At 49.1% G+C, this 27115-nt stretch overlaps 1 protein-coding gene across 1 annotated transcript in view; it reads left to right on the top strand.

Annotated features, from left to right (window-relative positions):
• NSUN2 (NOP2/Sun RNA methyltransferase 2) overlaps positions 1 to 27115 on the top strand; it is a 1120965-nt gene that overhangs the window by 233622 nt on the left and 860228 nt on the right. The window lies entirely within an intron of this gene.

Below are 27115 nucleotides of genomic sequence, written 5' to 3' on the forward strand. Positions count from 1 at the left end.
CACAAAGGGAAGACCGTCCAGCTGCTCACGGACCTGGGGTTCTCCAGCTTCCCCAGATCCCACCTGGTCCCATCGCAGGTCGCACTGTTTTTGGGAGTCAAGCTAGATACGGTGGCACGACTGGCCTCGCCGTCAGAGGAAAGGACAAAGGCCATCCTGGGGCAAGGTGCACCGTCTACTGGCCATGGATGTGGCCAGGGTGAGGTCCATCAAGTCCCTCCTCGGGATGATGTCCTCATGTATTTACCTTGTGCGCCTGTGCAGGCTTTGGATGCCTCCTCTATAGGAGTTTCTCGACGCCCGCTGGATCCAAGCGGCAGGCAGCTTCAAGGACAGGATCCCTCAACGAGACTTTCCGACAAGCGATCCGGTGGTGGGGCACCCTCGCTCATCTGATGGCGGGCACAGACTTTCAGACCCCGACTCACCAGGTGACTGTGACTACGGATGCCACCGTGGAGGGGTGGGGAGCGCACACCAGAGATCTTCACGCGAGAGGCCTTTGGCTCCCGGAGGAGAGCCTGCTCGACATCAACATCCTGGAGCTCCGTGCAGTGTTCTGGGCCCTTAGGTCCTTTCTCCCGTCCCTCAAGGGCAAGGTGGTGCGAATCTTCACCAACACCACCACCACAATGTTTTACATCCGAAAGCAGGGAGGAAGTAGATCCCCCCCCCCCCCAGCTCTGTCCAAGGAAGCCCAGGACCTGTGGCATTGGGCCATCGCCCAGGGGATGTTTCTGGTACCCTTTCTTCTGGCAGGGATAAAGAACACCTGCGCTCGTGCCACGAGTGGGAACTGCGTCAGGATCAAGTGGATCCACTCTTCCAGCGATGGGGCAAACCCCAGATCGACCTGTTTGTGACGGTAATGAACTCAAAGTGCCAGAGGTTCGCCAGCAGGTTTCCAGAGCCGAGGAGCATGGGTGATGCTTTCTCGTTCCCCTAGGAGGGCCTGTTCCTATATGCGTTCCCTCCGTTGCCGTTGCTGCTCTGACTCATCAACCAGCTCAAGAGATCCCGGTGCAGGATGATCCTCGTCGCACCGGCGTGGCCGAGACAGATCTGGTTCCCGGACCTTCTGGACTTGTCAGCGTCCCCACCAGTCAAGCTGCCAACAGACGCGATTCTTCTCTCCAGAGAAGGAGGCGCCATCCTTCATGATCCGGAGTCGCTCAACTTGCAGGCCTGGCTCCTGCAGCAAGAGAGTTTGGAGGGTACGATATCCCAGCTGACGGCAGAGAGGTTCTTGCAAAAGCCAGGGCGTCCTCAACTCTCGTGCTACGGGCACAAGTGGAAGAGGTTCTCTGTCTGGTGCCATGCACAGAAGATTAACCCGCTACGGATTACGGCCCCTCAAGTGCTGCCCTACCTACTGTCCCTGGCCAAGGCTGGACTAGCTCATGCCTCCACCAAGATACATCTGGCTGCGATATCCCGATACACCAGAACTACAGGACGGGTGTCTTTGTGGTCTCATCGTCTGGTGAAGGGACTGTTCCGATCGTTCTCGCCGGTGAAGGCCCCTGCCCTGGCGTGGGAGCGCAACGTGGTGCTGACCAGGCTCATGGGGGCGCCATTCGAGCCTCTGCATTCGGCGCCGTTTGAAGTTCCTGTCGTGGAAAACAGCATTTCTTGTGGCCATCACCTCCGCACGACGAGTGGGAGAGATCCAGGCCCTGTCCTGCAAGCCTCCATACTTGACTTTTCATGAGACGAGGGTGGTGCTGAGGACGCACCCCTCCTTCATGCCCAAGGTGCCGTCGGACTTCAACCTCAACAAGCCCTTGGTATTACCAGTTTTCTTCCCTCGTCTTCGTCGACGGCTGAGAGGACTTTGCACTCGCTGGATGTAGCTAGAGCACTGAAGTTCTATGTGGACCGCGCAAAGAGTTTTTGGAAGACGTCACAGCTGTTTGTAAGCTTTGGACCTGTGAACCAAGGAAAGGCTCTCTCAAAGGCTTCCATTTCCAGATGGCTCTCCGGCTGCATCATGCACTGTCACCGGTTGGCAAACCGACCGCTGCCCGGCCGTCTTAGAGCCCATTCGACCAGAGCGATCGCTGCTACCATGGCGTTCCTGTCTGGTATGCCCCTGCTGGGAATCTGCAGGGCTGCTACGTGGAGGTCGACGCACACCTTCACGAGATTCTACTGCGTCGATCGGGACTCGAGGGAGGAGTCCAGGGTCGACCAAGCAGTGCTGCGCAACCTGTTTGCCTGAAGGTGGGCCTGGTGAGGAGGTAAGAGTTGCTTAATGTTGAGTTATGTAATGCTTAATGTTGAGCCTTTGCCACCTCCCTTGTTCATGTGTACTGCTATGTATTCTTATATTCATGAGCATGTGAATCCATGCCAGACCCCATGCTGGAGAAGGAACAAGTTACTTACCTGTAACTTTTGTTCTCCAGGATGGGTCTGGCATAGATTCACATGCGAACCCTCCCTCCTTCCCCCTCTGCGGCTCTTCACTTGATCATACTGCCACTTTACGTGCTACCAAATCTGAGGATGGTTGCCGGGGGAGGGGCTTAGGGAGAGGGCAGTCATTGGCTGGGGGCAGTATGTCCCAGAGATCAGTGATTGGTTACTACTAGGAAAGACAGATCAGAAACAAAACTAATACTGATTTTTTTTTTCTTTCTTTACCGAGGATTCCTGGCCTGTCGACAGGGAATATACATGAGCATGTGAATCCATGCTGGAGAACAGTTACAGGTAAGTAACTTGTTCCATATCTCGGAATAATGTTCCAGGAGTGTCCTCGATGGGTGGCTCAGACTGGCAAGCAGCAACCAATTTGGAAAAGATGAATGGAGCAATTACCTCCTTTTTCATTCGCCATGCAAGTGGTGCTGTTTTACCAGCACTGAACCTGTGTACAGTAAGCAACTAGCAGGGCTGAATGTTAATGAAAATAATTTCTTAAAGAAATTGTTACTCCTGCCGAGTGATTCCTCTGCCCTGGTGCATTTGGAGTGTAATAGGTAGTATGGCTAAGATGAACCTAGTCCTTTTTTGGATACGTGTTTGGTCTCAAACGGACCTGGTAAAGTGTAGGGCTGCATTGTTGCAATTGATGTCTTTAGACCGAGTTAAGAGCCTTTAATTGGTTTGCTCATGCAAAATATTGTACTCTACTGCCTGGGTGCGTGTGAACTATGTAATATCTTGGTAGCTGAAAAACATCCGGACCAGCAAGCGCTTTATAAATCAATCAATATTAAGTAGGTTTATTGTAGTTCAATCGCCAGGAACAACATTGGCATGTCCTTTCCAAGCCAGCATACCCCTAACTGCTAAGCATAGAATCCAGCTTCAGATAACAAACCAACGCTCCACTCACACTGACCTCACCACATTCCATGTACAGTGATATCACCTCATCCAAGATACATCACAACAAACTACGGGACTTCCCATGTGATAGCAGCCATGTTATCTTGGGTAAATAAAAAATGACAAAATGGGGAGCCGGGGAACAAACCCTTGTAGACGCTGTTAAGTGTAGACTGGGTCAAGAGGATCATAGTGCTACATTTTTTACTACTTTGTCATAACACTCTCTGATTCTGTTGTCTGTATTTGAAACCGGTTTTAAGGGCTATAGATGTCTGTTCATCACACCGTGCAGTCATATTTCTGATCCAGTGTTCCTTTCCTCAAGTGGTTTTTGCAACCGCATGCTATACGCATAGGGCACGGCTGTTTTGAACGGCGGCTTTAAAATAGCAACGTCAATTTAACACTTTGGTATTGAAGAATTCGATCTTATCCTGTGAGGCGGCGAGCATCTGCTCTCCTTGTATTAGTTTGCTGTCTAACTTCGTTCATCATTTTTTTTTATTTTATTTCAAACGCGTCCTTCTCTTTTAAAGCTGAGAATGTATTTTATTCTATATAATGGGTCGTTTTAAAAAAAAATGTTTGATCTGTTTACTTTGTATGTAAAAATGTGTTTTAACCTAATGACGCTTTATCAAATAAAGCTTGTTTACTACTAAAAGGGGAATGAGCGTTGGCAAATGTAGTATGTGCGAGCGTTAGTGAATGCATTATTCTTAGGAAATGTGTTGCATATAGTCGGTGCTCCATATAAGATTTTGAGGTGGGAGTATTTTACTCCCTATTTTGAAACGAGTAAATGCAATTTCTCCAGCATGGGGTCTGGCATGGATTCACATGCTCATGAATATTCCCCGTCAGGGCGGGAATCCTTGGTATAGAAAAAATCAGTATCAGTTTCGTTTCTGATCTGTCTTTCTTAGTAGTAACCAATCACTGGTCTCTGGCTCATACTGCCCCAGCCAATGACTGCCCTCTCCCTAAGCCCCACCTCTGGCAGCCACCCTCAGATTTTTAACGCACGTTCAAGTGTTGGTAGTCCTCGTGCTGTACCTCTCGAGCTTTTGCTGCGTTTTCGCACTTTTACTGGAGATTTTTCTCATTTTCCGGTTAAAATTGAGCCTCAAGCTCCACCGTTTCTACATCCGATCAACGGGGACCCGTTTTGGAGTTTTCTACGACCCTCAAGGGTGAAGATTTCGTCGAGTTAAGCTTTTGGAGGATTCCAGAAGTTTCGAGGCCTACCCCAGACATGGCCCAGGAGAAAGGAAGCTCGATGCCCAGGAAGCTTTTCTGGACCTGCCCTGGATGCCAGCTTCAGAATGTGTTCAAGGAGGACGAGCATTTGTTATGCCTCTACTGTCTCCATGAGGACAAGACGCACGCGGAGAAGGACTGTGCGTTTTGTGGGAACATGTCGGAGCGGACCATGAAGGATTGCCACCTCCGTCTCGCCAACTGGCTGGAAGGGAAGAGCCCGTCAGGCGAGAAGAAGAAAAAGAAGTCCGAGCGATCTTCTAAGTCTTGTGAGGGCGCCCCGGCGACGGGGGCCCAACAAAAGACCAAGCACAGTGAGTCTGCGGGCACCGGGAGCGCCGAATGGTCGGGCTTCTTGGCTGCCAGGCAGGGCGCATCCTCCCTGGCGCCATCGACCACGAGCCAATGCTCTGGCTTGGGTAAGAGGAAGTCAGAGAACCCGGCGAAGCTTCTGGAGAGGCCCCGGTCGATGTCGAACATTCCGGCAGAGGGGGAGCAAGGCTCGGACCCCCCCCCCCCCCAACCCCTCCTAAGGTGAAGGCCCCAGGCGTACAGAAGGTGACAATGGCCTTAATTCACCCCGCTAAGACCTCGATCGAGGATGTCGCAGCGGCCCTGGCTCAGCCTGTGGAGGCTACGCCAGTGGAGGCGACCTCAGGATCCAGAGTCTCCCTGCCACCGCGGAGGGAGTCGTCTTTCAGGCCCATCGAGAAGACCCCCACAAAGTCCCCGTTGGAAAAGGAGGGGAGGGGCAGGTGGCCATCGTGGATACGGACACGACCTCTGAAGAAGAGCTCATCGAAGTTGTGGAGGAGGCCCAGCCCATCGGGAGGGATCCCGACGAGGCGACGACGAGAGCGACGGTGCTGCCGTCGAGGTTCCTCAAGAGCTCTCGCTCCTGTCGTTTCCGGTGCCGCAGGACACTTCGGTGGCCATTTTGTCAGCGATTCAGTCTTTATGCTCGGAGATAAGGACAAGATTGCCCCTCCCCCCCCGATGGAGGTACCTGAGCCAGACCCGACGGGGGAACCGGAGCCGGGACCTTCAGAAACTCCACCGCATAAGAAGACGCATCCTCCGCCGCCTCTCCCACCTCTGCGGCCTGCTCTGCCTTCCCCCCGGTCTACTACCCACGGGGATGATACAGGCATGGACACGGCTACGACAGGTACAGATGACGACGAAGGTGACGACGGGACGTGTCGCCCTCTGCTCGGGCGTCCCCGCCCGACGAGATTGGATCCTTCCATGCCATGATTTCCAGGGCATCAGAGCTCTTCCAGCTCTGCCCCGAAGAGAAAAAGGAAGGGTTCCTTTACCAACGGCGCGAGGCTAAAAGGAAGACGGTCCTCGCCGTAGCACTTCTTGAGGACATCTGGGATGAGGGGCTCGCCCTCCTCAAGAACCCTGCCACGGCGCCTGCAAAGAGGGACCGGTACGAGACTAAGTACCGCGTCCCCAGCGCTGCCACCTTGTGCCTTCAGGCGCTACCTACCCCGGATTCGGTCATCTCGGTGGCGGCAAAGAAGAAAGCTGGGGGGGCATCGGCCTCGACATCAACTTCCCCGTCGGACGGCGAGGGCAGGAAGCTGGTCACGATGGGACGACGGGTCATCTTATCCGCAGCGACGACTATCAAGGCGGCCAACACCCTGGCTATCGCAGCCCGCTACGACAGGGAGTTGAGGTTCAAAATCGCCCCTCTATTGGACTTCCTTCCGGACGCCAAAGGGGCTGAGGCCCTTGAAATCTTACAGGAAGGTGAGATTGCTTCGGACCACGCCATCACGGTGGCAACTGACATTGCCGACACCGGTTTCCGTCAGTTGGGCAACGGCTTTTGCCTGAGACGACTAGGATGGCTCAAGGTGATGGATTTCCGCCAGGACGTACAAACCAAAGTTTTGGACATGCCCTTTGACGGGAACAACCTGTTTGGGAAGGCGGTTGATGAGTCCCTTCAGGCTATCAAGACAGACACGGAGACTGCCTGGGCACTGGGAGTGCTCCAACAACGACGGCCGTCCTTTCAGAGCCTTGGAGGCAGACAAGGTGCTTCCAAGGGATCCGGCAGTGGCTCCTCGACGTACCGCCAAGCGGCAAGAACTTCATCTCAGGAGGCCTACAGGGGACGCGGCAAGTCAGGTGGTGCCCATCGTCGTCGACCGGGAGGTCGAGGCAAGGCGGCCTCCAAACAAGATTGAACTGACCGTGGGGTAGGGCCCCTGCCGAAGAACCCCGGTGGGAGGCCGGCTGAAGAGGTTCGTCAGCGTGTGGGAGTCCATCTCCACCGACCGTTGGGTGCTGGATGCCCTGGCCCAAGGGCATGCTCTCGAGTTCCAGAAGAAGTGTCCTCGCGTTCCACCCGTGGCCAGGAAGGAAAATCACGTCCCTCAACTACTGTTGGAAGTAAGGGCGATGCTCAAGAGTGCCATCGAGCTCGTCCCAAAGAGGCTTCGGGGCTCGAGTTTACTCAAGGTACTTCCTCGTAAAGAAGAAGACGGGAGGATGGCGTCCCATCCTGGACCTGAGACGACTGAACAAGTACATCAAGGCACAGAAGTTCCGGATGGTCACCCTCCAGCACGTGCTGGGACAGCTGGAGGAGGGTGATTTCCTGTCGTCGTTGGACTTGGAGGATGCGTACTTCCACATCCCCATTCTAAAAAGACACCGAAAGTTCCTCAGGTTTGTGGTCCAAGGGCGGCACTACCAGTTCAAGGCACTCCTGTTCGGATTGAAATCGGCATCCAGGGTGTTCAAGTGCCTCACACCGGTGGTGGCGCGGCTGCGCCTGCAGGGGATCCACGTCTACCCCTACCTGGACGACTGGCTCATCTGGGCAAGGACAAGGGAGCTCGCTGTGGAGCACACTGCGAAGACCGTCCAGCTGCTCACAGACCTGGGGTTCTCCATCTTTCCAAAATCCCACCTGGTCCCGTCGCAAGTCGCCCTGTTTCTGGGAGCCAAGCTCGACACAGTGGCGCGGCTGGCCTCGCCATCGGAGGAAAGGACCAGGACCATCCTGGGCAAGGTGCAGCGTCTGCTGGCCACGGACATGGCCAGCGTAAGATCTATCAAGTCCCTCCTCGGGATAATGTCCTCCTGCATTTATCTGGTGCGCCTTTGCAGGCTTCGGATGCGCCCCTTACAAGAGTTCCTTGATGCCCGCTGGATCCAGTCGACGGGCAGCTTCGAGGACAGGATCCCATTGAATGAGACGTTCCATCAGGCGATCCAGTGGTGGGGTACCCTCTCGCATCTGTCGGCGGGCACGGACTTTCAGACCCCAGCTCACCAGGTGACTGTGACGACGGATGCTTCCCTGGAAGGTTGGGTAGCGCACTCTGGAGATCTTCACGCGAGAGGCCTTTGGCTCCCGGAGGAGAAGTCACTCCACAGCAACATCTTGGAGCTCCGTGCAGTGTTCTGGGCCCTCGGGTCTTTTCTTCCGTCCCTCAAGGGCAAGGTGGTGAAGATCTTCACCGACAACACCACCACGATGTTCTACATCCAGAAGGAGGGCGGAACCAGATCCCCTGCCCTATCCAAGGAAGCCCAGGATCTGTGGCATTGGGCCGTCGCCCAAGGGATGTTTCTGGTGCCTTTTCATCTGGCAGGAATAAAAAACACCATCGCCGACTCATTTGGCAGAGAGCTGCGCTCATGCCATGAGTGGGAACTACGCCAGGATCAAGTGGATCGACTTTTCCGACGATGGGGCGAACCCCAGATCGATCTCTTCGCGGCGGCGACGAACTCCAAGTGCCGGAGGTTCGCCAGCAGGTTCCCCCAGCTGAGGAGCATGGGCGATGCTTTCTCGTTCCCCTGGGACGGCCTTATGCGTTCCCTCCATTGCTGTTGCTGCTCTGGCTCATCAACCAGCTCAAGAGGTCCCGGTGCAGGATGATCCTCGTCGCACCGGCGTGTAACGCTCACCTGAACTCTGCGGGAACCTTCTGGAACTCCAACTGACAGCTACCTTCCTGGGAAGTAGACACATGATTTCTGTGAAGAAAATAACAATTTTCCCTTCCTTAGTTTTCTGTTGTTAAATAGGAGGAAAGGACTGGTAACTATGGGACCAGCAATAGCTCACCTTGGTATTTAATTTGTTGAGCTCTCCATCCTGTTCTATACAGGGGTGCAAGTCCTGAAGATGGGACACTGGAGAATAGTTTCTTTTAGAAGGGCTAAATGGGCACTTATGGAGAGCAATTATCACTGGGAAAAAAGGAAATGACAGAAACCCTATCCTAATCCTAATTAGACCCTAATTAGACCCTAAAAGGGGCAAAATGCTGTGGTGAATGCGTGTGTAAAATCACAGAAAAACTTCCTCACTAAAATGTGTGACGGAATAGTAAACCCCTGAAACAAGTAGAAGAGTCAAAGAACTACTCGGTCGGAAACATAGAAGCACCTTATGACTTTGCGTAATATGAACATGAGTGTGACCAAAAAATATCTGACTAGAAACAAACTTCCAAGGCAAACTCCACAGAAAGGGCACAAACCCGCTAATAAACAATGTAATACCCTGAAATGTGTGAGGGATTCTAATAACATTTATACACAATTCAATTTATCTGATAAGGCAGCAAAATGAAGCAAATACATTCGCACATCACTGGGAGTACTTGCGTGAGAGAAAACTGCCACGGACTGTGAGGTGAGGAGACCGCTATGACAGGACTCCGGACTATGGACTATGGACTATGGACTATGGACTATGGACTGTGACTGAGCCGGGACGACAGCAAACTGGAAAATACAGGAAGGGAACTGATATCTAATAAATGTTACTCATGGAATAAACGGTAATTATCTGTGGACAAGGAATATTGGGCTGTGACAGGAAACGGAGGTACGCGGCGAGCGTTCCATCTGAACTCAGACAAACGACGCGAAGCGTGAGCCTCCTGAGGGGCGGGGCTTAAATAGCCGGCACATGAAAACAACTAGACCCGCTAGCTAACTGACCCAGAGGCACCACCTAGCGGCCATTAACCAAACTCCAACCAACCATTAACATGGGGAATTAGAATCAATAACCACTAGGGCAAATGAATTCCCTATGAACTTGCATCTCTTAGGACTAGTATGGGAAAACTAACCTGTGGTCATGACACGGCGTGGCCGAGACAGATCTGGTTCCCGGACCTTCTGGACTTGTCAGCGTCCACACCAGTCAAGCTGCCGACGGACACGGATCTTCTCTCCAGAGAAGGAGGCGCCATTCTTCATCACAACCCAAAGTCGCTGAACTTGCAGGGCTGGCTCCTGCAGCACTAGAGTTTGGAGGGTATGACATCCCAGCCGACTGCAGAGAGGTTCTTGCAAAGGCCAGGGCGTCCTCAACTCTCAAGTGCTACGGACATAAATGGAAGAGGTTCTCTGTCTGGTGACGTGCACAGAAGATTAACCCTCTGCGGATTACGGCCCCTCAAGTATTGCCGTACCTACTGTCATTGGCCAAGGCTGGAAAAGCTCACGCTTCCATCGAGATGCATCTGGCCGCCATCTCACGATACACCAGGACTACGGGACGGGCGTCCTTGTGGTCTCATCGGCTGGTGAAGGAATTTATGAAAGGATTGTTCCGATCATTCCCGCCGGTGAAGGCCCCTGCCCCGGCGTAGGAGCTCATCGTGGTGCTGACCAGGCTCATGGGGGGGGGGGCCCATTTGTGCCTATGCATTCGGCATTGTTGAAGTTTCTGTTGTGGAAGACAGCTTTTCTCGTGGCCATCACCTCCGCACGACGAGTGGGAGAGATCCAGGCCCTATCTTGCAAGCCACCATACTTGACTTTTCAAGACACAAGGGTGGTGCTGAGGACGCACCCCGCCTTCATGCCCAAGGTGCCGTCGGACTTCCACCTCAGCGAACCCTTGGTGTTGCCAGTTTTCTTCCCGTCGCCTTTGTCGCTGGCTGAGAGGACTCTGCACTCGCTGGACGTAGCTAGAGCACTGAAGTTCTACGTGGAATACACGAAGAGTTTTCTGAAGACATCACAGCTGTTTGTAAACTATGGACCTGTGAATCAAGGCAAGGCTCTCTCGAAGGCTTCCATTTCCAGATGGCTCTCCGGCTGGATCATGCACCGTCACCGGTTGGCAAACCGACCGCTGCCCGGCCGTCCGAGAGCCCACTCGACCAGAGCGATCGCTGCTACCACGGCGTTCCTTTCTGGTGTGTCCCTGCTCGACATCTGTAGGGCTGCGACGTGGAGGTCGACATATACCTTCACGAGATTCTACTACGTCGATCGGGAGTCCAGGGTCGGCCAAGCAGTGCTGCGCAACCTGTTCGCTTAAGGTGAGCCTGGTGAGGAGGTAAGATGCTTAATGTTGAGCCTGTTGCCACCCCCGTGGTTGTGCATGTGTGTACTGCTATGTATTCTTATATTCATGAGCATGTGAATCCGTGCCAGACCCCATGCTGGAGAAGGAACAAGTTACTTACCTGTAACTGTTCTTCTCCAGCATGGGTCTGGCATGGATTCACATGCGAACCCTCCCGCCTACCCCTCTGCGGGTCTTCACTTGGTCATACTGCCTCTTTACGTGCTACCAAATCTGAGGATGGCTGCCAGAGGCGGGGCTTAGGGAGAGGGCAGTCATTGGCTGGGGGCAGTATGACCCAGAGACCAGTGATTGGTTACTACTAAAAGACAGATCGGAAACGAAACTGATACTGATTTTTTTTCTATACCGAGGATTCCCGGCCTGACGGGGAATATTCATGAGCATGTGAATCCATGCCAGACCGATGCTGGAGAACAGTTACAGGTAAGTAACTTTTTCCTTCAAGGGAGTAAAAATAAGTGTCCTCCTTCACAAGTGATTAAAAAGTATGCGTCATGCAAACCTGTCCAAAAAGTTAACTGTGTGGAAACATTCTCACACGATAGCGGTTCCCACTGTGACAGAACAGCAGATTTTGCTCACAGTAGATGACGCACAGAGTGCAGTAGCACAAGCACCCTCTCACCAGTGAAAGATGAGAATGAACACTGAGCTTCCCTTGCATGTAACGAATGTCATGGTCAAAATGCTGGCTGGGCAGTTAGCCTTTATTTTCCATAACAAAAACCACTGCAGTCTGCTTCCCACAACCCACTGGAAAAGCATGAAATTGCGACCCTTCAACAATATTCGAGTTTGAGCCCCTCTACCCAAGTCTCTGAACCATATACAGTATCTGTCCAATTTGAGGATTCCGTTCCCTCACTCGAACCATTTGGAAGAGGTCGGCCACTTTGCCGCTCCCAGTCTCTGACAAAGCCACAGGTCAGTTATTTCAGCAACTAAACTCCACCCCAGCATCTTAATATGCCAACTCATCCATGCTCCCTATGACCCAGATCCATTCCAGTCGCATAAACCAGTCATGCCCATAAGGCCCCCCAACAATACTATGAAGATGGTGGCCCCTCCGACTGCCTTTGTGCTCTAGCAATTAGTGTTTATACGGCCCCCATATGTCCTTGGGTCTAGCGCTTGGATGTACCATGACACCGTAATCTGCTTACATGTCATTACAGTAAAACACATCTTTCTCCTAAAGTTCAATGGTTGGTGCTCAACCCCACCCCCCCGCCTTTCCCCCGCCCCGAACTTGCCCCACCAGGTCATGGCCAACCTTCTACTGGTCAATATCAAGTGACTCCGGGAATCCGCTGTATAAACCAGCAGAGCCATCAGCGGAGAAGAGTCAACACGTACCAATATTATCTCAGACCCTACTGAAAACACAGCATTCCAAAAACTCCCAATCGGAGGGCAACTCCCGGCCAAATGTGCAAAGTCAGCTGGTGCGTAGGAGCATCCCTTGAACTCATCTGAAACCTCTGGGTAGAATCCGTGCAATGTTGCTGGCGTATAATACATTTGATGAATACACTTAAAATGTATCAATGTTGGCCATCAATTGCCACACCTAGTTTGTAAACCGCAATATCGCCACATAACTGTAAGAGGCTGGCCCAATGACCTCTCCCATTTCGCTCGTGACATGTCCGCCCACCCCATCATCCATTATTTTCGTAAATAGACCGGACACTAGTCTACCCTCACCTCCGCCCGTGATCACGCCATGAAGCATTGGAGCCATCACAGGACGGCCAGGAAACTGCTATTGTGTGCTTCAAAGTGTTCTTCAACTGGAAATACAAAAACAGATCCAAAGCTGAGCCCCCACAGCCCCTGTCTCATAAATGTTTCCATAGAGAGAAATTGCCCTTGTGGGAACAGATCCTGAAACAGAGTGATTCCCAACTCTGCTAGACACTGAACATAACCTTTCTGACGGATAAACTGGATCCCTGGTATATACACCCCCAGCAAGGCTGGAGAGAATAAAAGCTCTGCCCTCCCCTTCCGTCCCCACCCAAGTCTTATGTTAACTCCACCATTTTCTGGGTTAGTACTAGGGGTCAGTAAGTATCACAGCCCGCAACCGAATAGTGCTTAGAAGTTGAAGGAAGACTGCATGAACCACTACATAAAGTTAAATACCTGTCTGGATTATCTTTACTGGGACATTTCTTGCTTAGTTTTATTCTAGTTACGAATGTAACAATAGTTTTTGTCAACACTCGCACAGGTTGGAGAGTCCGGGTTTGAATGTTTGAATTATTGTCTTGAAGTTCTGAAAGCGGTTGTGAAACCTGCAATTGGTGTAATAGCAATCACTCAATAGGGCCCTGCTCCCACTCATCATTTATAGTACCATTTGCCACATTGGCTCCCAGTTCAGGTTGGTGGGTGTTTAGACATTCCATAGTCACCCGTGCCTCAGATAAGGTGTTGAGGTTGGCAGTAGAATACACACTTTTTTATTTTTATTGCCGGAGTAAAAATTTCATTGTAAGAGTAAGTCATTTCCCTCGCTAATGATTGCAAAATGTATGCGTCAGGCAACCAAAACATGAATTAACTTGAACATGAATAGAAAGCATTAGAAATTAAAGTTTTGTAGCAAAGATGTCGGGCTTCAAACAATGCATTATATTTGTGGAAAACAGTGCATGAAATCATATAGATGCAGCCTGATGATAAATGCATAGAACGTGGGATTCAGAAAAATACTTTTGTGCAATTCAAGCATGGAGTATTCACTAAAAACAGTAATTTCTTTGTCACAAAGGATACTTCCCAATTGTCAGTTTTCGATCTCATTACTGACAGGACCCTAACATGTAAGCAAAATAAATATGCATTCATGTTTCTCTCCATGAGCATCTAGACACAGAACCATTTGTTCTCACTGCCTGCTGCGTCTTTCAGAAAAGTAGGTTGCACACAGTTAAGGGAGCCAATGTCTTGTTTGCAGACTGCTGCCCTACGGCCTTGTGATTTCATCCAGGCAGATAACAATGAAGATGCTCTGGTTTCTGTCAAGTCACCTGCCCTCTGTTCTCCAATATGGCGCAAATACATACGCACAGAAAGATGAAAGCAGTTGTATTCTCAAGTTTTCAATGTGTAAAAAGGCCTGGGTCGATGCCCATCTGGAGGCCTGCGTATAGTAAAAGATGTTTGTGTCGCAAGTCTCTATTTGCCTTTTGTATGGTCTCTCTCTGCAGGCAGCTTCGTAGGTGGGCAATATCAGTACTTGCACATTTCTTCTTTCCTCATCTTTATGCGTACCATCCCCATTGAACATAGACTATTGTCTCGAGTCTAGTGACAAGATACACGAAGGAGCGATAACCATGCCCATTGTGGGAATCTATCCTTAATGTAGTAGTTGCAGGTTTGATAGGCCAGGCTGACCGATCGCATTGCCTGGACCTCTTCCTGCATATTTCAGCCTGTTTTTTTTTCACTGTCCAAGTTGTCTTGGCAATGGGGCTCACTGAGGCTACAACCGTGATTTCAGATTGACACCTTAATTTACCGATTTTTCTTTTGGACCACCGTTTTTCGACTTTGTCTCGATCTGGAGTCGTGGTCCTTTTTAAATCCTCTTGTTGTGCCTCTTTATTTGTGTTTTTAATGGAGTTCTCTAATGGTTGGTTAGACCTTAACGGCGATCCAGATCTTAAGGCGTTAATAACAGGAATATTGTCAATATAATTGTGTCCAGCTTCTGTACTGTCTTTAGCTGTTTCCAAACCCCTTTAGCAGTTCCAATGCAACGCAAGAGCATTATTTGTTCTTTCATCCCCTCATTAATTGGTTCTATGTTTTTTCATCAACTGGTACTTGTAGATTTAATTTGTTTTTTTTTAACAAAAATCTTTCGCTAGGATAACCATCGAAAAATGTAATTTTGTAGCCCTGACCCCCAACCCTTCATATGCCCTTTCCCACCCCTACTTTTTTTTGATGTTTTTTTCCGCAACATATTTTCGTTAAAAAAACCATAGAAGAAAGTCAGTCGAAAGAACGGTGTAGCCCTGAATTATATTGCATAATTGCAGTAATATCGTCTGTGCAAACTATAGATACAGTACTGACTGTGGTGAATGATGACCTCCTTGTAGACCCACACGCACTTTATACCTCTTTGTCATCATAAGTGTTAAGCATTTCAGGTGTAACCGTCAAGCTGATGTTAAGCTGCTTTGTTTAATGATTCCATTAATGGCCCAGTTTTCGCTAAGGCTAATCTGTTTACCTGCTTTGAACCAAGTAACATGGATTTAGTAGCAAATTGTCAATAGATGTGAGTTTTGACATACCACAAACCACCAACACACTTGAATCAGCCAACAATGCAGGCACTACGTTTTCACCCTTTAATAAAATAAGTAATTTTGCCATTTACAAAGTGGGAGGACCCGTCCAAATTCTTATTGGCTGTCAAAACAGACTTTGTAGCTACACCTTGCTCTGTTTTCGCTACACCTCTTAAATTGTATGCAGTCTTGTTCCCCCACACCCCGCCCCCTCCAGTCATTGTTGCACTAGGTAAAAAGAAAATGGGTTGCTGGGCCAGATGCAAAAGGATAGTGCCAAAAGATGTAAGGTCCTGGGCAACCCAATCGTGGAGCATGAAGCAGAACTTTTACACTGCCGAATGCACTCAGCCAAGCCACACGACCAACACTGGTTTGCACGAGTCCTGAGGCCTAGGTTCCAGGGCTTGATCTTGTGGCCAAGGTAATTTGTCGTAGCGTTTAGCAAACCGTGCTTTTACGGTGCTATGTGCACTCTAATCAAGCGAAACAAGAGCATGGATTTACCCTGGTCCATGCAATCCTGAAATTCAATAACTCATGCCCATGTCAGAGCTCTTGAGCTGATTCAGCTGATTTAATAAGCCAAACACTGCTTAGTCTACCTTTTTTGTCTGCAGAGGACAGGAGTAGACTGCATTTCGAGCGCACTTCAGCATGGGAAAGCTTTTTTATTTTTTTTTTAGGATGGGACCCTCGCTCTGGATTGTATCTATGCTGTTTACAGGAATTCGGGAGTACCACAGCCAGAAACCGTGCAGAAGACTGCACTTCAGTGGTCGAAGTGCAGTTATATTATGTTAGGATTTTTACCATGCACTGGTGGCATTGATGTGGCGGATTTGGAAGAGTGGGTGTGTTTGATTAGTTTCGAAAAGAAAAGGCGAGATTGCAGCGCTTTGTGAGGTTGCAGATTAGAAGTACCCTGAGCTCTGGGTACTTTTAAATGGAAAGTTTAGGAGGTATTGAATGCTGTGTCCAGGGGGCCGATCTTGTGCCTATAGTGTGGGCATTTGTTGATCAAGGGCAGAGTATGTCAGTTGTAGTTAAAGATGTAAGTGTGAAGTTCGAAGTCTAGGTAGAGGGTCTCATTTTAAAAGCAAAGAGTGTTTGTGTTTGTGTGTGTCTGGTTTGAGTGTGATAAGGTAGAGCGAAATTGGAAGTTAGTCAATAGGTGGAGTTTCTGCAGTGCTTTCAAAACATTGGCCTTGCTGCCTATTGCGTTATGATGAAATGTTTGGCTTTCATGATTCATGTATGAAGATGCCCCATGATTTGATAGAGAAGGTGTTCTCTTGTAGTTTCCAGTTGTTAGTTACCGGAGTGCCTTGCTATGAAGGCTGTCCCTTTTAACTATAGAAGTGCTATTTTCACTGTAAGTTAAACTTTCATTATGTTAATCATTGAAGACCAGATTTCTACTTTTCCTGAATTTCAGATGGCCCTTTAGGTTGTGGGTTTACCTTGGTAGCGTGTTAGTGTTTGGCCAGTGCAGATGAAAAGGTGGAGCCTCTGTATCTCTCCAAATTCTTCAGGTTTTGATTTTGGACCTCTGGTTGGTAGTGAGATTTTGTCTCGGACGAATACCCCTTGACCGTCTAGTGCTGTGTATGATGCAGAGGGTCTTGAATTGGATCCTTTTTGTGATTGGTAGCCAGTGGAGTGCTCATAGAGCCAGCCAGTGTTGCATTCCTTCCTGTGGGAGTAGGGGGTCTAACTGCTGTGTTTTGGAGCCGTAGAAGTTTTTTATTAGGTAGTTGGGCATACCTAAGTAAATGCTATGTGAGTAGTCGATTCTTTTAAAGTATCTGGTAGATGACCAGCAGCACTTGTGTGGGAAGGAGAGCGGGCATAATCTGCGTGATGAAGGGTAAATGGTAAAAGCACTTTTTGACTTTACGTTGACTTAGGGTTTGATTGATATGCCCAAGTTCGTGATCATGCAAGATGGTTTAAGGTAGTTAACTGTACGTTTACATCTTTTATCTATCAAGTACTCATGCAATGGCACAGAGGATGTTCTGTTCAGTAACTGGTCGCAGCTCACGTTTATGGTCCTGTCCAAGCATGGATGCCTAACATGAGCTTGGTTGTGCTGTAACTGCCAAGAGATATTGTCTACCAGGTTCTTACAAAATTAGCAGCTATGTTTAAAAGAATTACGGGTGCTAATGCAGTTTTTAAATGGGGAAAACTTAGCTAGTTCTGCATTTGTTTAACCTTTGCTGCACCTAGATACTGGTAGTACGTTTTCAGTGTTACAAAGCTGTAGGGAACACAGCTAAGGGACCAACACAATCCTGGATGTGGTGAGTGGAAAAACTAGCAGTGTAGGATAAGTTATTCATTTTTTAAAAAATGTATTTATTTTTTAATAGACTGGCACAGAGTTGAGACTAAACTATTTGCTGGCAAACCTTTGAATTCTCACTCGGATCCCATACCACCCTGTTATTCGAGAAGTCTCTAAAATCCAATCTCCTATTTTGACTGACATTATCAATTCCTCCTTTCACAAGCAGGTTTTTCCCGACGACCTCAAACTTGCTTTAATACACCCACTTGCCAAAACATTCCTTTTGGACCAAGTCATTCCAGCTAATTGACTGATTGCTAATCTCCCATTGGTAGCCAAACTCGGTGAGTCCTTTCCACCACTTGGGTGTAGGACTTTCTATTCATTAACAAAGTAATAGGCGATATACTCTTGCGTCCTGCCCCCTTTCCTCCATACGGCATGGGTGTCCCATTCCAAGGGACGGGAGACGGAAACTTTTTCACCAGAAAAAAAACCTTCTTCCCCTTTTAAATTTAGAGGCGCGGCCCTGGGAGCATGCGCTGCCCTCTGGCGCCACACCTCGGTCCTCTTTTCCGTGTCAATGGGAACTGGCTAAATTCACCAGTCCTCCTGGGTTTGGCTTCGGCCATGTAATTCCACACGCGGATTCTTCTTCTTCTTCTCTTCTGTCTTTTTGTCTTTTTATCATTCAGGTACTCGGTCGTCAGGCGTCGCGCTCCTCCCCAGTGCTTGTCTACTTCTCCTGGGTTCAGCAGGTGTCCACGAGCCGAGTACCGAGGCTATATCGGCTACCGGCCGACAGGCCGGTTGATCCTCCCGGTGATAGTGTTGAGGTACCGGAAGGTTATTTTACCAGGTTGTTACCAAAGGGGCCACGCCCTAATACTGCCTTTACGCAGTACTACCGGCAGATCCGCCGAGGGCAAAACGCCTACCAAGCCTTGGCCTGAGGAAAAGGGTAGGCTTCATGATCCACACTAGAATCCTGGATGGGGCTGGGCCCAGTGAGCCAAGCAACACGACGCAGGCACGTGGAAGGCAGCTCGACAAAATGGCTGCCATGCCAGACATTTCTGACATCCGCTCGATACCGCACAAAGACAGGGAGCAGGGGGAGCAACGTGTGTCAAGGTGGGACTTGTGTCAACCAGGTACGTGGCCCACAGCCTACCCTTCCTTTGCGCAAGGCAGGTTTCCGCCGCGTCCGTGTTGGCAGGATATGCAACGGCTCCAGCATTCGCCCGCTACCCTGTCAGTATCGCCTACCACCCCTCTGGCCTGTGAGGACAGATTCTTTGAAAGGTTCCTCTGGCTCATGAAATCTCCTCATATGGGGGTTATCCTCATGGGCGCCATCAGGGATGTGCTCCTGCAAACGGCTCTGGCACGGCAGGCCCCAGTACAGGCGACCCCTCTTCAGCCTCCGCCGCCAGCTCCGGCCCCCCAACCCATATTGCAGGCGATTCCGTACCAGCCTCTGGTACGGAATCGCCTGCAATATGGGAGGGGTCCTCACCGAAGTCCTCGCGCTACGTCCTGCAGCGAGAACAGGGATCCCAATGCAGAAGGACGTAGTTTCCTTGGCCAAAAAGGGCTGGCTCAAACCCCACTCGGTCGAGCCGGTCAATTGACGCCTGGACGCCAAGTACAGGCAGATGGAGGCAGATACTCTTGCTATCGGCCCACCCTCATTCGCACTCTTTGGTGATCGCTGCAGCATCGCTTTACTCCAAGCCTCAATTGTCCTCTGCCTCTTCCTCTGTGGTGTTGCTAAGCAAGGCGTACGGGAAGAAGTTGTATTCCAACGCGTGCCTGCATCTTTGTCAAGCCAACGCGGATTCCATGCTGGCAGCCATTAACCAGAGGCTTTGGCGGGAAATTGCTGATGCCAATCGCGATTCAAGGCAGGAATGGCAGAGGCCAACATGGTGGCACAAGACCTCATGGAGTCTACCGTGCCCCACATTGACACCTGTGGCCGGGGCGTCTGCATTGACATGAGCAGAACAGCCTGGCTCTGTGCTACTAAATTCAACCCGGATGTCCAGGCACGCATATTAGACCTTTTGTTCGGAGGGGGTGACCTCTTTCACTCCACCACGGACGAGGAACTAGACAAAAAGAAACAGCTTCACAAACGGCCAAGTCTTTATCCATCCTTACAAAGACCACGCCCATAACATACACCCAGTCACAGCAGCGTTTGGACAAGGGGCGTAACTACGGAGGGTTCTGCGGCTTTCAAGAGCGGAGGTCCAGGCAGCCTGACCGTTCGCCGACCCAACATCGGCACAAACAACAAAAAGGGGGTTGAGGGCGTGAGTAAGGGCTTTTAACAGTCCCCCTCCTCCGCAACAGCCTCGAAGGGAAAGAAGGCATGACACGTCCCTCCGGGTCCACGTGTCTCCCGTGGGGGGCAGGCTTGCTCTCTATGCACAGTTCTGGTGCCAGAAGTTTGCGGAACCCTGGATCCTCTGTAGTATCCACGGGTTACCGTCTACCCATCCCAGCCTCTCCTTCCTCTTGACCTCCACTCCCACAGGTTGGGACACCAACTCTTTTGGCGGAGATCCGTCCCTCTTCAAGAGCCAGGCAGTGCTGGAAGTCTCCGCCTCCCAGCAAGGCGTGGGCTTTCACTCCTGGATTTTCACCATTCAGAAAGAACCGGGCAGGCCTGAGGGTTGTGCTGGATCTTTCCACCCTCAACTTCTCCTTGCCTCTACAAAAATTCAAGATGGTTTATGCCGAATTTAATAGCGGAGACTTTGTGCAGGGTAGACTGGATGTGATCCCTGGATCTGAAGGACACGTACTTGCACTTCCTGATTTGGTAGCCTCATCGTTCTTTTCTAAGATTTAGGATCATGGGTTACCATTTTAAATACAAGGTGCTTCCCTTTGGCCTCAACTCAGCCCCTAGGGTCTTTACCAGGCTTATGAATACAGTGGCGGCCCTCCTCAGGGCCACCACATCTACCCATACTTCGACGACTGGCTCGTCAGGCCTTCATCGCTGGAAGCGGTGCACCGCACCTCTCATGCCCTCATGCATACTTCACGACCTGGGCTTTTCGCTCAATCTCAAGAAGTCGCAGCCGCAGCCTATGCAGACTCTGACCTTCTTGGGGCTCATCTGGGCCACAGGCTCCATGAGTTTTTCCTTCGGAGGACAAGATCATGGCCATCAAGAGGGCCACTGCGCACTTCCTCAGCAGAGAAGTCACATTGGCCTGGTGGTACCAACACCTACTGGGTCTCATGGTAGCGGTCCTATTGGCCGTTCCCCACACGAGACTCAGGATGCTTAGGAAACAGCTGCCCTACGCAGCATTATGGCACCGGGAACGGGGCTCTCAGTCACAGATGATCGTTCCTCCTTCTCTTCACCAGGACCTCACATGGTGGCCCAGGGACTGCAACCTGCTGACGGTAGGTCACCATCACCACAGACTCCTCTCTCGAGGGATGGGGGGGGCACCACCCTGGACCACCATAGCATCCTTGGCACCTGGAGCCGGCAGGAGCAGGAGTACCCCATCAATTGGCTGGAACTGAAGGCCATCTGGCTTGTGCTCGGACCCTTCCAGTTATCGAGGGCAAGGCCGTACTTATTCAGACAGATAACTCGACCAGCATGTTCTGTGTCAACAAGCGGGGAGGTACCAGGTCCCCTCCCAGGTCCCCTCCACTGTGCAGACTGGCAGTCACCATGTGGGAATGTGCCCTGGAGGACATCTACCTCACAGCCATCCACTTTCCAGGGGAGTCCAACCTGGAGGTGGACTGGCTCAGCAGACTGGGAGCAGACAATTACGAGTGGCAGCTAAACAACCTCATACTGCAGGAGATCTTCAGCAAATGGGGACACCCCCAGATGGACCTCTTTGCTTCCTGGGATAACAGGAAGTGCCAACAGTTCGCCTCCTAACAGGGGCAGGGCCCCGGCTCCCGGGTGACGCATTTCAGATTCAGTGGAACAGCATGACTGCATACGCCTTCCCACCCACGCCACTGATACACAGGGTGATATGCAAGATCTAGGAGTCACGCCAACTCAGCGTCATTCTGATTCAGCCAGGCCATGGTTCTCGGAGCTGCTCAGCCTCTTGGAGAGACCTCCCATTCGTCTTCCAATGGGCCCAGCACATCTTCTGGCGCAGCAGGGGGGGCAGGGTCATTCACTGCGCGCCACAGAAGCTAGCCCTCACTGCGTGGTTCCTTTGCAGGTCACGGTAAGACACCTCAGCCTGTCTCAGGCTAATCTAGAGATCATACAGGGCAATAGGAGCAAAGCTACCGGGGCCCAGTTTAAGAGCATGTGGACCAGGTTCTGCCACTGGGCAGACGCTAAAGAGATCAACCCCCTTGCATGTACATTGAACAACGTGCTCTCCTTCTTGGCGCACCTCACAAACTGGGGCGTGCAGGTACGCTTGCCACACTTACTTGGTAGCCCTTGGGGCCTACAGAAACTCGGAGGAAGAGGTCTTCTCTTTCACCCCCATTCTCAAGAAGCACCTGACTCGCCAGACTCTACCCGCCCATCAAGAGGCCACACCCGGTGTGGGACCTCAATATAGTGTTGGGTGCCTTGGCGCACAAACCATTTGAGCCAATGGTGTCCCCGGACATCAGGCAAGTTTTTTTTTTTTTTTTTTTAAATATAACTGAATTCAATCAGTTTTACAATATATTTCCTTAAAATACAGTAAAGTGAAAAAGAAAACAGCAGTATATATCTTTACAAAAAAAGGATCCAAATTAATTTCTAAAATATATGTGTAAAAGTAAGCATCTAAACAATATATTACACATCCAATTCAAATGAGATAACAACAATCCTAAATGGTAAACAAATTTATCGGCAATATACAGTTATATCGCATCTTAGTCTTCTAAAACTTATAAAGGAATGCATTCAGTAGTGCATCAAATCATGCAACAATTTCAGTTATTATGGGATGCAATTTCCCCAGTTTCAGCCAGTAATTTAGGCTCATGCATCAGCAATGTCTTCATTCCATTTTATATCATTTAAAAAAGCAATAGTTGCAATTCTTAGATGTTAGGCGGCCACAGTATATCATCCACCACATACTATCCGCTGTGAATTGCCTACATTTCTCTAGAGGTCGTTTAGAGTATTGTTCGCGTTTGGGTTCAATGTAATACATTCAGTAAGTAAATGTCTCGAAGTTTCCGTTTGGTTTACATCTTTACAGAAGCGACATACATTATATTTCATTGGTATAAGTTTGCGTCTAGCTTTCACCTCTCGTTTCCCAAAGGTTAAATCTCACACTCAGAAATTGTTCTGTGTCTGTGAGAAGGAGATTTCAATAAATACGGTTCAACAGTACTACCTTTTTTTTATGCAGAAACAGATTTTTGAGGAAATCACAATACCTCAGGCATTTTTCACTTGTGTGGTTCCAATCGCACAAGAATATTTTGGCCTTCGCTGTAACTGGATTCTCAAGCAGTTCATTTAAAGAGATGTCTGCATCAGCAAGGACCTCCATAACCACACTGCGCCACTTAACCATACATTTATCATCAGTGGTAAACACATGTTCTGCTAAAGTGCTAATCATCAGGCTAGTCGCCATTAAGATGGCCTTGCTAGTCGGCCTCTCCTCGGCTCACAGGATATGCAAAATCCAGGCGCTGGTCGCCTCGGAGCCCTACACTACATTTCTTAGAGATAAAATAGTCTTGCGGACACACCCAGCATTCCTACCTAAGGTGCCTTCCGCATTCCATCTAAACGAAGAAATAGTTCTGGCTAAGTTTTTTGCTGAACCCAAAGACGAGGTATAGAGTTCTGCACTGCCTGGATGTCGGGTGTGCCCTGAAATTCTACTTGGACTGGACCAAGGGCTTCCGCAAGTCAGACGCACTTTTTGTCACCTTCGGCGGATCTCGACCAGGATAATAGGCCTCCAATGCCTCCATAGCCCATTGGATGGTCTCGGCCATCAAAGAAGCTTACGAGGGACAGCATAATCCACTTCCGCCCAACATGCACGCCCATGCGGTCAGAGCCAAGGCAACGGCCATCACATTCCAGCAGCATGTCCCCTGACTAGTCATAAGCAGGGTGGCCACATGGGCCACCCCTTCGGCTTTCTGCAAGCACTACTGTTTGGATGCCGACCCTTGATCAGACACCGCTTTTGGACAGTGGTTCTCAGAAACCTGATTGCTTAAGGAGGGTCTCCTCTCCACCCTGGGGCTCCTCATTTGTAATCGCCCATGCAGTATGGAGGAAAGGGGACGGGACGGGACGTAAGAGTAATTATAAGTTACTCACCGTAGTGACGAACATACTTAGTCCCCTTTCCTTCATATGTACCACCCCCCCACCTAATAAAACCGGTGTTATTAGACAATTTTAATCTATTGTCAATGCCTCTATGGGGACTCGGGTGTGGCGCCGAAGGGCGGAGGCAGGGCAGCGCACCATGCCTTGAAATTTGAAGGGGAAGGTTTTTTCTGGTGAAAAAGTTCTGTCTCCCGTCCCTTGGAAGGAACGCCCATGCAGTATGGAGGAAAGGGGAGTAAGAGTACATTAGTCACTACAGTGACTAACTTGAAATTTATTGATCTGGATTTCTTCTGGGGCACAGGACTTAGTCTGCTCTTAATCTGGGACTCTGTTCCATGGTTTGTTTCTGGGATCTCTCTGCAGTGTTTGCTCCAATGGACCACTGAATCGTGATGTTATTGCGTGGTTCACCAAATACATCATGAATTTGCCATATTTCTTGGTCGTTAAATATCCATAGGATTATCCTTAGTTCATACTGTTCAGAAATGTGTTTTTATTTGTAGTACATCGGGGGCTCATCCATCTCGAGCATACATTTTAATCTGCAAAGCTGACCTCTTAACATTCATGCATACACAATGGGATATCGGTCATATGCTAACAATATGCTAATTTTGAAACTTGACCATCAATCAACTCAGCTTGACCACCACAGTACCTGCTACCCAGGATTGGAAGTGAGAATATTGGCTGCAATTGAAGCAGCCTAAAACTGAAATTCATATTACCAAATTCCCCTCGATCCACTAAAATTCCAAAACTATTTCAACCGATAGAGCTACTGATTATTTGTACAGGTGTTACTATATCAACTGCTCCATTCATGAAACCATATCATTCAAATTTGGAAAACCACCTTCTTTCAGGTGAGTCTGTTATGTCAAAGTGGCATTAATGTAATATCCTTTCTCCCTTCTTGATAGTGAAAGTAAAATCTTTGCAGGTTTGGTGTTAGAACTGATTGAATGGGCCAAAGTATGTGGCCGTCTACAGAAATACCAAACCGGCCTTCGCAGGGGGCTGGGCATGGCACGGAACTGAATGGTATCATAGTGGGCTAGCTTAAAGAGGAGTCTGGGAGGCCCAGGAGCCTGCCACTGTTTATGGCAGCAGTAGACTACACAAAGGATTTTGACTGCATAAATAGACCATTGATGTGGTATAAGTTTGGAGACTGCAACATCCCATGGCATTTACTTTCTATACTGGTTAAGTTACATGATCAAACTTCATTGCAGGTGAGATTGGATGGGCAAGGAGCTTTGACAGGATTTTTGGTGGAGAGCGGTCTCCCCCAGGAATGTTTCTTCACTCCCTGCCCGTTTAATCTCAACCTGTCAGATCTGGGAGATTTCCTGGGGAGGTCGGTGTTTGTACCACCTAGGATTTCAACGCAGGTTCTCCTGTGCTTAACGTACGCGGACAACATTCCGCTCCTTGATAGAGCCCAAGTAGGGCTTTAACAGAAATACTATGCCATCATGGAATATACATCTGCAAATTAACTTTGTATAAATGAGAAAAATACCTCCATTGTACGGTTTACCAGTACCCCCAAATGGAAGATGTGATTTTGGCAGATGGGTAAATTAGGCACATTTCGCTCCCAAACAGTCACATACCTGGTTTTAAGATGGATGCAATTGCGCTCTGAAACACTTGTGTATGAGCGCGAAACAAATAAAACATCAAGATTTACATCCCGTATTACATCGAAGGCAGTTCAGTTTGCTGCCCAGATAATCAAATCTTGGTCCTGTAGTTTTTCGATACCTCATTTAATAGCCTTCTATAATATGAAGGTTATTCCAAGCCTGCTACACAGAATGGAGGTTGCTGTGGGTACGAGAGCACTAGCTTATGAAAAAGTTGAATTTCGTGTGTGAAAGCATAGTCTCCCGCAGTGCGTACCCATGTCGTCCTTAAGGTTCCAGTTAGGCTTGGCATCATTTGCTTGCAAACTTGTTTGGAGGATCTTGAACCTGTATCAAAGAATGTTGACCCATGTGGTGGGTTCATTGTATGAAGACCTGCCGGGTGTTATGAAGCAACTTTAAAGGAACAGCTGACTTGGTGCGTAAAAGAATTGAGATGTTCATTGGTGATCTCATTGATCAACCAATCCAGGTCAAAGAAATATTGTTTAGGGAAAACTGGATAAGAGCTATGTTCAAAATGAGGGAATATAAGATTGTCACCATTGGATGAGCTTATGGGAGTACTCCCAAAATATTTAAAAAAAATTCCTGAATGGATATTGGGCATCTAAATTTCTGTGCAACATCTGTTGCTTAAAGGTGAAATAAGTCGGATCTGATCCCTTGAGATTGAAGGAATGACTAGTTGTAATTTATGCAAGGAGCCAAATGTAGTATAGAGTGGAGAACACATCATTTTGGAATGCTGGGCTCTAAAAGCGCAAAGGTCTTCCTGCTGGGTAGATTCATACATAATTTGGCAGTGATAGGTGGCGAGAGTTTATTTGTATATCAAGCGGGGATGAAACCGTTGTAACAATTGGAGTAATTAAGGTGCTACATGAGGCTGGTCTAGTGCAGTTAAGGTGGTAACTGGAGGGATTGCTCTGTTTTGCTTTGTTCCTGGTAAATGGTTCCCATTCTTCCCCCACTTCCTTTGTCTTTTGTAACGATGTGGTCATTTTACATTGCACTTATCTGAATTTTTTTTTAATCCTTTTGTTGATTTTATATAAATTAGTGCAGATAGGTGTTCATAGTGTTTTGATTTAGTAGTCTTGATTTAAATTGTATATGGGATTATGTATATTCTATGAATTGCTTTAGTTTTTTCTATTTTAATGTGCACGTTTGAGTAAGAACAGCCGATCAGTCATTTCTAGCACACCACTGCTGAGGTCCAGTGTGTAATTTCCATAAGATTGTTTGGGGTTCGAGCACAAAATGATCTAACATCTTTGATCCATTGCTATAATCCGTCACATGCTTGAAGATTGACCAATAGGGCTATGGTCCCTAAGTCCGCTTTAAGTTCCATGGAGACCATTTGTTTTTTATTTGGGGCCCTTAGCGTTGGAATGGGTTACCTGCAAGTATTTGGCAGGAATCTTGTTACAATCAATTCTGAAAGCTTCATAAGACATTGGTGTTTGCTTCTATTAGCAAAGGTCTTTGCAGGGATGACCTGCACCCATAGGCAATAGTTTTGCAGACTACTTT

The sequence above is a fragment of the Ambystoma mexicanum genome, chromosome 5p (genome assembly GCF_040938575.1).
Source record: "Ambystoma mexicanum isolate Mex_15411 chromosome 5p, UKY_AmexF1_1, whole genome shotgun sequence".
Lineage (NCBI taxonomy): Eukaryota > Metazoa > Chordata > Amphibia > Caudata > Ambystomatidae > Ambystoma > Ambystoma mexicanum.